General features: G+C 41.4%; 1 protein-coding gene across 1 annotated transcript in view; it reads right to left on the minus strand.

Annotated features, from left to right (window-relative positions):
- The window catches only part of TMC1 (transmembrane channel like 1), a 233,944-nt gene extending 225,319 nt beyond the window's left edge, over positions 1 to 8,625 (minus strand). The window contains exon 1 of the mRNA XM_070431495.1: positions 7,779 to 8,625. The gene's annotated coding sequence lies outside the window, so the exon portion shown is untranslated. The remainder of the gene's footprint in view (positions 1 to 7,778) is intronic.
- Between the last annotated feature and the right edge of the window lie 2,390 nt (positions 8,626 to 11,015).

Consider the following 11,015-nt stretch of genomic DNA (forward strand, 5'->3'; position numbering starts at 1 on the left):
TAACTACCTATAATTTTTCCCAGAAGCAAGCTACTTGAAGTATCTAGGTCAGAAATTAAAACCACTCCACACCAACTGAATCGTAAATGCAAGCAGTTAATGAAAGCTTTATTTCTTTACAATCTCTGGAATACATTAGCCAGTTAATGTAGATCCTTTAAAGTGCTGTGTCTTTTATTTATAATAAAAAGATATATGTGTATTCATGCCACATAAGTAATATACACTGACATATTTACCAAATTAATTTAAGCCTGTAATAATAACAATGCCACACACACACACACACAACACACACACATACACACAACACACACACACAGAGAGAGAGAGAGAGAGAGAGAGAGAGAGAGAGAGAGAGAGAAGAGAGGGAGAGAGAGAGAGTCTGGTGTTTGTTAATTGTTAATATCTGACATCAAAAGTTCCTGGAGTCTCAAAGCTGTAGCCCTAATAATTAAAAAACAAACAAAAAACTGTTCACTGCTCAGTGCTCTGGGAAATCTATACCTTCCCCAGTGCAGGCTGAGATTAAATGTAGGTTAAAGTTACTGAATATTTGCATCGAGATTCAAGACAGCTCTACAACAAGCAAGTGGGTAAGTGGGAGGATCACACAATCTGCAGCAGATAAATTCATGTCGAGAGCCCCTGACATCTATAAGATCAGCGTGGAAATAGGAATCTGTGTTGTGAATTGCTTATCACCAGAGCTTCTAACATGTCCTCATTTAATGGCCATTATCATAACAACCAGCTAGCACTGCTAGCTCAGAAAATGAGTACCTCTCAGATTTGCATGAACAATAATAATGCGTGGATATGTATATATAATAAATGTAATACTGTGGTGGGGACCCTTGGCAGTTTCACTTAAAGGAAGAATTTCACCCTTCAATTAAATAAACAATACACATAGTTCTAAATACCAGTTCTCCTATTCTCTGAGGAGGAAACCTGAAAATGGGGTGCACCTCTCTTCTTTTGGTAAAGAGTGAAGGAAGGAACTAAGGCTGAGCAGCAGTTCTCACCTCAAATTCTAACCTCAAGTCCATTTCAGGCCCATGCCATGTCCCAAGGAAGCTGGGGGAAAAAAGAGGAGAAGGAGAATGGCTCCAGAATCAACCTGAGGCAGGTTGATCCTGGCAACCTACAGATAGATACGTTGTTTGGCAAACACTGTATTTTCAAATGGAGAAAATTTACATTTAAAAAAAAACAAACAGATTTCCAGCATTTTTGGAAAAAACAGAAAGTCTGGGATCTCTGAGTTCATATGCTTACTGCAGCTAGCTGAGTGGTTCTTGCTACCTTTAGATGGGGCAGGTGTTCTCTAGTTTACCACAATCCTTATCTCTCCCTATCATCCGTCACTAGAGCCACTTTATTTGTGTGTGTTACCTGCTGGTCCCTCTGGGCATAAGGATGTACCACACTGTATTCACATATCTCCTAAAAGCTCTAGACAAAACTGTCTGGAATTTTATGCATTCATAAAAGATTCTATAAGTTCCAGAGCTCTTCTGAATTTCAGGTCTGCTTTAGGGTTGGCTGCCAGGCATGGAACCTTGCCTTATTTATATTTGGCTCTCTCTTAGTCCACACAGTACCTATCACATAAAAGGCACTCAGGCCTGGCCCACATGGCTCAGTGGTTGAACATGGACTTATGAACCAGGAAGTCACAGTTTGATTCCCTGCCTGAGTTTTGGGCTCAATCCCTAGTAAGGGGTGTACAGAAGGCAGCCAATCGATGATTCTCTCTTATCATTGATGTTTGTTTCTCTCTCTCTCTCTCTCTCTCTCTCTCTCTCTCCCCCTTCCTCTCACTCAGTAAATGGATCATAATAACCTTCACAGAGCTTTGAACGTATTCAGTTTACTCAAATCTAAACCCATGGATCCTGTGTTAGCCTTAAATTGAAATAGTCCTGGATTGACAGGGGATCACAGGGGCTGTGTTGACATGAAGGTCAGAAACCAGACAACCTGCACAACGGGGGGTAAATGGGTGTAGGAAAAAGGACTTGCCTGGTGCAGAGGTGGGAAACTTCCCTCTACCCTCCTAGGTTCTGGGCTGGGCCTAAGAATTAAACTAACAGAAAAAGGAAAACATACAAATTGTATTTAGTAATTTTATGTGCACATGGGAGTCATTAAAAGGAAAATAAAACATTGAAGAAGCCATAAGCCCAAAAGCTTATATACCTTTTAAAACAAAGAATTGTGAGGATGTGACAAGACAAAGGGGCCTGGGTTAAGGACAGTAAATTGTGGGACAGTGAGCAGGAAATAGGTGGGAGAAGCTAATGGGAGATAAGGGTTATTTTAGTAGGTTTGTTTGTACAGGTCCATTTCAGTGCTGACTCCCAGTGTCTGGCGATAAGAATGTCCATCTCTTCGTGGTATAGGGAGGGCACCTTTATCACAGGACATTTTATGGCCTGCTTTTAGGTAGAAAGGGGGAGGTCAAAGAGCCCTTCCTGAATCTGCTGTTTCTCAAGCACCTCCACCAACATGCCACAGTGTTATGTTTTGAGTTGGCATATTCTGAACCTCTTCACTAGGCATTAGAAGTCCTGGCTATATTGGTTCCATAAATAAATACCTCTGTATTGCCTACTGTGCGCTAAGTGCTAGGGATACATGAATACAATATCCTTTAAGGAGTCCAACCAGGGAGGATTCAAATAATAGTTTCAGTAAAAGCCATGTGGGCATGTCATTTTAACGTTTCCAAACTCTGTTTTTCACCAGCAAAAGTGAGAAACAGCTGAATCAATGAGATTGCACACTTTTCAAACTATGAAACAGGAGTAAAATATACTAGAAGAGCCTGGGCATGTCGATCGGTCTCTTCAAGCAGACGGACGATACAAAAAAGGAATCTAAGAGGCAAGAAGAGAGAAGTGCTGGCATGATCTAAATGTCCCGCCTCCACATGCCAATCTCCCCCATCTCCTTCTCACCTGAAGTCCTACCGAGGAAGGCATGCCTCAGATACCCAAGGACTGAGCAAGGCATTGCTACTGAATCCCTGGGTTACAGTTGCATCCATGGAGGTAAAATGAACTATGGGAGAGAGGCACTCAGCAAGGGACAAGTCCATGAGATTGACGCAAAGAGAAAGTCTATTTCTGTTCCAAGCCCATGCTAGCTAGGATTTCCAAGGGAGGCCAGCTTTAACCATCTGCCAAGTCAGAGAGCTAAAGCCACCTGGCCAGGAAACCATGCTCTTATCCTTTTATCTCTCTGCCCTCCCACACACATTTGACCCTAGAAAGGAGGTGAGCAGGGAGCATGAAGGAGGAAGAGGAGACAAGCTTGCTCCCTCACCTACTGTAGGCTTCAGGCTGGAGAGCTTTGATATTTGGAGTTTTGACTTTGCATGGCCCTGGATATTGTCAAGACTAAGTTAAAGCTATACTTACAATTTAAAATGACCACAGGACTATTGTTTACCTGACTGAACAGAAAAGGCATGGGAGGAGCCCAGACCTTTACCTAGGGTCAGATGAAGATTACCCTGCCTCCACGAATAAAAATAAAGGGAAAGTAGGAAACATAAAGATGCATTTGATCAAAACCCACATGTTGTGCACCACACATAAGCACCATATAACCAAAATAATTCTGATAGGCAGCAGTGTTATTTCCTCTTCTTGAAAAGCAGCTTTGAATAGTGAACTCGTGCCGAAGTTGCCATAATTGGCTTTTTCTACTTTCTTCTTCTTAAGACAAAGTATGAATAAAGCCTATTGATAGAATGATAATGGTTATAGGTTATGGCACAGATCTGAGGTTGAACGTCAATGGAAGAGCCTTGACAACAATTTTATTAGGGGGTTGTGCACCTCCCTAGTAATGTTAATTCAGTCACAAACCCCTCCCTTGAAATTTAAGGCTTTCTTCAAATATTGGAAGTATGAGCAGTCACTGCATTATGCCTCATGCCTCAGTGCTCAAGTTTCTGTGATCTGTCAGTCAAATGGAATCCTTAGAAGCACCAACTGGCCCCACTTGGCAATGAAATTGAGTGTAGATGGAATCATTATGCTATGCACCAGTGCCCCTATGCCACCCTAATAAAATTTCCAAAAGACAGCCCCCATTTTCCCCACCATTCTACTCAGGAAATTTTAATCTCTTATAGATGAAATTTTTTTAAAAAAGCTTTGTGACTCGAATAAGTCTGTCATTTGGAGTATTCCTAAAAAATTTCTAATCTGCCAATAAGTCATCCTGTGATTAATATAGTGGCTTAAATAGAAATCTGTCTAAATAAATTAGGTTTACTCCTTTCCATTAGCCTTGAAAAAATATAGCCCCAGGGAGACTTAGGTATAAGTTGTATATAGAAAGCAGGCACTTCTTTTTTAAGTTAAGAGTTATAAGCATGAAAAAGAGAGGAAATTTCCTTCTCTCCAAATGTACTCTTCTAGACTTACAACCTTGATTTCTTCTTTCAGTTCCCTCCTGCTCACTCCTAGTCTCCAAATTTTATCTAGGACAGTTTCAACATTGATAAAACACTGGGATAAAACTTAGTGTCTACTTACTGTGTTGTTGCCTTGAAGCTATAATGCTTATCTTTTAGACAATTACTGTGGCCTCCTTCATCCAGCCAATTATCAGTGACAGCTATGTTTAAAAAACAATCACTTTAGTGTCATGAAGATCACTGCTAATTAAAGTCAATCAGAGTATTTGCTGAGTGTTTGGTGTCTGTTCATTGTGTGTTTTTCTAAGATCTCCTTATCCCGAAGTTAATTATACCAAAAGACAGCAGATTGTCTGAACCTCAGGGGGGATTATTCCTCAGTTTGCATTTTTGCTGTTATTCTTAGAGCATTACTCATGGTCATTTGTTGAAGGAAGTATCTTAAATAGAAGACAAAATTTACAGTAAACGTTTTAGATTTTGAGAATGATAATTAACATTTACTAATAGTATTAAGTAAATATGTATACAGAAATATATGTTATTGCATTTTTATCATAGGGGCATACCAACAGGCTTAGAAGAAATTGGAAATATAAAGAGAAACTTTTACTCTATTCATATATTATACGGTTAAGAGAAATATAAGGCATGGATCATGCCCTCCCAGACCACACAACCTAACTGAATGTGTTTGAGTCTTTTGAATTTCAGGGACCAATAACTTTTCCGGAGGGAAAAATAATGGGAGGGGCAGACAAAACAAAAATGCCAACTTTTTCTTCTGTCCAGCTAAACAATAAAAATTACTAACATTTACATAGTGCACTTTGTGTGCCAGACACGAGTATAGGGCTTTATTTATTTATAGTAATCCTTCTGACATTTTATAAATATATAAAACATGATTAATTATTAATGTCATCAATATATTATATTAGTAATCTATAATAAAAGTGTAATATGCTAATTAGACCGGACGACCTTCCAGACGAAGCCAGGGCTGTGAGGGAAGCCCAGGTCCTGGGTGCCGGCGGCTGGAGGGAAGGAAGGCCTACTCTTGCACAAATTTCATACATCGGGCCTCTAATATTTATATAATTATTTATATATACGTGTGTGTTATCATGCCCAGTTTTCAAGTCCACAGAAGCCAATGACCTCAGCAGCCCGGGGATTTGAATACAAGCATTCTGCCCCCCTTCACTCCCCGCCCCTCCCCGCCCGCCAAAACCCTTAACCATTATACTACCTCACATCGGTTAATTTCCTTAATTCATTAAGTTTATCTTCATACTAAAAGAGTAAAGGAGTCAACTAAGTACAAAATTAAGAACTCCAGTGATTGCCCATTACCCTTAGTAGGAGGATAATGCCAAATTCTGGAGGTTGAAATTCAAGGAACTTCTTGGTCTGCTTCCAATATGTTTGCTACCAATAGAATGGAAGTTTCCTTGGAGCTAATACGTTTTCCACATTGTTTATTATAGCAGGGCAATCACTGGAGTTCCATGGCCTGTTATTCTAGGTGTGTCAGTATAATCACAGAAACCTGTCTTTTCATTGGATTCCAGGGCTGAAATAAATCAACCATGACCCCTCAGGTGAGTAACCAGGCTTCTGTGAGTAGGTAGAGAAAAGAAAAAGGGAAAAAATTACCCCATTTTAGAATATAAATGGGCAGTTGAAGATGATGTATATTTATTTCTTTCACCAAGAATGCAAAGCACCTTTTAAGCACAGCTCAATTTGATTTCCAGTATGTAGTGTAATATCAAGATGTGTGTGTGTGATTGGGCAGGAGGAGAGGGAGTGAAAAGGAAGTACAATTCCATTATTTTTAGTGGATTGCTAACTTTTGCCCCATTGAGAGACTTTTTAGCCATCTCTTTCTACCATGTCTTATGTCATGTCTTGGTATCCAATCGACCCTACCAGAGGCAAGCACATGAACTCTTTTAGGCCTCTAGGGTACCATTTATATCACTCAGTGCACTTTTGGCACTCTATTCTATACGTAGACTATACAATGCTATTTAGTTAAATACACTAGTGATATATAACACAGAAGTCTTGAAAGAGTTAACCCCATATTACTCCCCCAACATTTGACTTAATGCTAGGAATTTACTAAAAAACTGGAGAGAATAGAGCCCAATATCCCATTAACTGGCACAAAATTATGGTGACATAAGCAAAAACAGATAATATTATCTTTCATATACAAATAGAAAAACTAAGAAGCCCAAGAAGGTTTTGCCCACAGTCCCACAATGAACTGGTCTCAGAGCCAAAACTGTTTCCAGGTCTCCCAATGTTCCATCTGGAGCTCTGCCTATGGCTTCCTCTAAATTCCAACTCATGTAGGGAAGGGGCAGATGAAAGTGTGTGAGAGGGCAGAGGTTAACACAAGAGTCCCGTGGGCCCTTCCACGTCCAAAATTTTGTCTCTCACCCCCACCACCACCCACCCCCTCCATTTCTCTGAAGTGCAAATGCTGACCTGTTCCACTGTAAACCCTGCTTGAGATTAAACAGAATTTTTAACAGACTCTGTAAAACCATCCCTTCCAAAATTTCCTCCCTGGACAGTAGTTACAGTCACCTCTGACCACACCAAACCCAGAAGCAGCCTTTCCACATTTTATCTCAGTTCCCATCAGCAGGCTTGCAACTTCCCACAGTTTATTTTCATCTCTCCCTCGCAAACAAGGCTTCTTGTGAAATGAGAGAAGACAGGGTCAGTACACTCACTCACCTGCTGCCTAGAAAGGAGACACTGCCCAAACCTGGGGACGCCTGCAAAGGGGCGGGCGTGGGGGAAGCGGTACCCGGTACCCAGAGGCAGCACAGCTAATTTGCAAGCAGATACTGCCCATTGGATTCAGTACACTCACTCACCTGCTGCCTAGAAAGGAGACACTGCCCAAACCTGGGGACGCCTGCAAAGGGGCGGGCGTGGGGGAAGCGGTACCCGGTACCCAGAGGCAGCACAGCTAATTTGCAAGCAGATACTGCCCATTGGATTCCTTATGCGACGGAAGTCTCAAGTTTAAATAACTTTGTACTTGGAGAGGGGGCCGGGAATAAAGAAGGTGGGGGAATTGCCGTGATTTTGCAATCAGTAGCCAACCCCTCCACACCAAAGTTCAGAATAATAAATAAACTTTGGAGCTGGGTATGAATTTATATATCATCTGGCTCAACTCACACCTTAGCGATGTTTTTAAACAGGCAAACAGGGAAGTGACCTGTCCCAGGCCACAGGACTCATGAGTGGCACAGTCAGTGGGTGAGGGCATTTCAAGTTATAGGAACAGAAAGAGAGAAGCTCGTGTTACCTCAGATCGTGAAGACTTGCTTTAGGATGCACAGGGTGGGCACTTTCCACGGCAGCATAGCCAGCTGAGCCCTGAACACTGCGGGTGCAAAAGGGTAGCTCTAGGAAGTGAGTTGCGCGGCTCCATTTACACACGGTTTCTTTAAAAAATGGGGCCGGCTCTATTTATCCTGAGGTTTCGCATCCGCAGATTCTGCATTTGCAGATTCAACTAACCACGGATCAAAAAAAAGTATTTTCGCATTCCCAACTACAGGTCAAAACCACAGATTGAAAATACTGTTTTCCATAGCTGTTGATTGAATCCACCGATGCAAGGGGCCAACCTTAGATTTTGGAGGAGTCAAAAGTTACACGCGATATACCAGCTCATGGCCCCCTAACCCCGCACTTGGTTCAAGGGTCAACTGTATATGCTCCGTCTTCTATTATGGACAATAATTACTCTAGGCCTTTGCTTTTTTTTTTTTTTTTTTTTTTTTTTTTTTTTGTAAGCTTCGGTTGGATTAGGGGTCGAGCCTGCAATCGAGGTACAGTGCCCTTGACCAAACTGAACCGGGGACCCTTCAGGCCGAGGCTCTATCCACCGAGCAAACTGGCTAAGGCTCTGCCTTTGCTTGCCTTTGCTTTTTACTGCTTTTGTTCATAGGGACACATATCTCTATTCTCCTCTGTGCTTAATTCCTGCTTCCCAGAGTTTCTACTTCCTGTGGGACCTTTCTGACTTCTTATTGTGTGTCTCCTGACTTCTGCTCCTCTCTGCAGTTCACTGCCCTCGAATAGACTTACATTCAAGCTCCAAGGAGGAGGATCCAATGGGCTCAATTAGGAACTCTGCCGTAGTTCTGCAGAGCTCTCCCACCAGACCTCAGGGCTATTACAGAAGATGACAATAGGAAGATGTCCTTCCCTGGTCAATCAGGTTAGGATAGAGAGAGACAAAGTTGAACAGTCATCTTTCCTCAGAATGGGGCTTTAGGCATGGAAAACACTTAAAGCATATTAGGTTCCTCCCCAATTAGTACTTTGGACTAGATCCAACATCTCCTCAGTTCTATCGTAGTATCCAGTGGTGAATAGGAAACTATTTCTGGAGCCAGGCTATCTGGGACTTAATCCCCTTACTCTTACTTTCTAGCCAGTTATGCTTAAGGAAAGTTAGGCAACCTCAGATTCCCTATTTTTAACATCAAGAGCATAATATCACCTGTCTTGTGGGAGGACTGGGATAATTTGCATAGAATATTTAGAAGAGACTCTGACATGTACTAATAAGTGTTCAATAATTTAGATATTGTGATTATTGTCATATTTTTCCATAGCACCTGTAATTGTTTTTTTAAAAAAATCTAATTCTTTGACACTTTTCCCACAAAGGATGGAGTCTAATTCTTCTCCTTTAAATATGGTCCACCTTAGTGACTTGCTTCTAATAGGTAGAATGCAACAACAGTGATGCTGCATGATCTCCAGGCTAGGTGGGGGAAGACAATAAGAGTCTCTGCTTTGTTGGGATTCCTGCCCTCAGAACTCAGCCATCTTGCTGTGAGGAATCCCAGGACCCATGGAAAGGCCTCGTAGAGGTGTTCCAGCAGACAGCCTGAGCTGAGGTCTCAGTCAACAACCAGAATAACCACCAGATATATTAGTAAATAAACCTCAGCTAATCCAAGTCCTCAACTTTCAAGTCTTCCACTCAAGGTCCCAGACATCGTGGTTCAGAGTAAGTAATCCACTCAAGCCTTGTTTGAATTCCACAGAATCTATGAGCATCATTACTGGTTGATTTATACCATTTAGGAGGTAATTTATGTAGCCATAGTAAGTAGAACAGGCCTTTTATTTCTTTATCTCTCTGCACTATTCGTGGGGATCGTCACAGGAATCTGGGGGATATTAGATTATCTCTAAAGCTTGGCTTCTACACTGAAGTTTTTCTTAACCAGGAGGTAGATGGAAATGGCCTAGGAGCTTTATTTTAAAAATGCATAATCCAAGTTCTATGCCACACATGCTGACCAGTGGATATGGGACTTAATTATATGTAACTTGGCAATGTTCCTTATTTAACTTCAACGAATCTCCACAAGAAGAGACCACTGGTATACCAAGTCCCCACCCTCAGTTTAGAGGGCAATAGCTGAAGACCTTCACCCATACTCATTAGGAGTTCCCCAAGAATCTCTATGTACCCAGCTCTGCTGCCCGAGGACCTGAGAGGAAGACCACATTCCCATTCTAGGAATGAATTAGAATCCATTAGATATTTCCACTGTGTAAGCTTCTCCTGATGGAATCCAGGTCTTAAATGGAAGATACCAAACTACAACCTTCAAACGTGTATTTCTAATATATTGCCATTAGTCCGCCAATTCTTCCCTTCAAAATATGGAGAGCTGGGTACAAGATGAAGATGTTTACTCTCACTACTTCTATTCTACATTGTGCTAGAGGTTTTTGCCAGAGCTATTAGGTAATAAAAAGAAGTAAAAGGCATCCGGATTGGAAAGGAAGAAGGAAAACTATCTCTATTTGCAGATGACACATTCTTACATATGAAATCTGGAGAGTTTAATAATGTGTCCTTCTGGGCCCCAAAGACCAAAAGGAATTGTTCTCCCTCTCCCTTCCCCACTCCCCAGATCAATGATGCTCAAACTTTAGTGTGCAAAAGAGTTCTTAAACACAAATTCATAGGCCCAAGTCCCAGAGATTCTGAAACTTAAGGAGCACCTTAGGAAAGTCTGATGCAGGTGAATTTCAGGCCACACTGTAAAACTCAGCATGATTCAGTGATACCAATAAGTATAGGAAGAACACATTAAGTGCTAGTTCTCCATCCACCCTCCTTTCTTTCCTCACTTTCCCTTGCCCCTAGAGAAGCTGTGGCAAATAAACATGTTTGTTAGAAATCAGATTAAGTCCGGAGCCAGCCGATTCTACTGTTTGCTTTCTCTGTCTTAAGAACCATTTCTAAACTCCTGTTTGATCATCATCCTTGGCATATTAACAGGGCTTGGTGTGGTTTTTTTCTTCTTCATTCTTTTGATATATGCTGTGAATTTGGGTTTCCATGGTGTTATTGTTGTTGTTGTTTTACAGTGCATTTCACCAAGAGTCCCTTTCCAAATGCAAACATGTTCCTAAAGCCATATGACTCATAAAATGTATTTCTCCACCCACCCACCTCATTCTCTGGCATGATAGCAAATCTTTAACAGATTGCCTTGCATCTAGC

This window comes from Myotis yumanensis, unplaced genomic scaffold, assembly GCF_028538775.1.
Source record: "Myotis yumanensis isolate MYYU_CA2020_CCGP unplaced genomic scaffold, mMyoYum1.0.hap1 SCAF_12, whole genome shotgun sequence".
Taxonomy (NCBI): Eukaryota; Metazoa; Chordata; class Mammalia; order Chiroptera; family Vespertilionidae; genus Myotis; species Myotis yumanensis.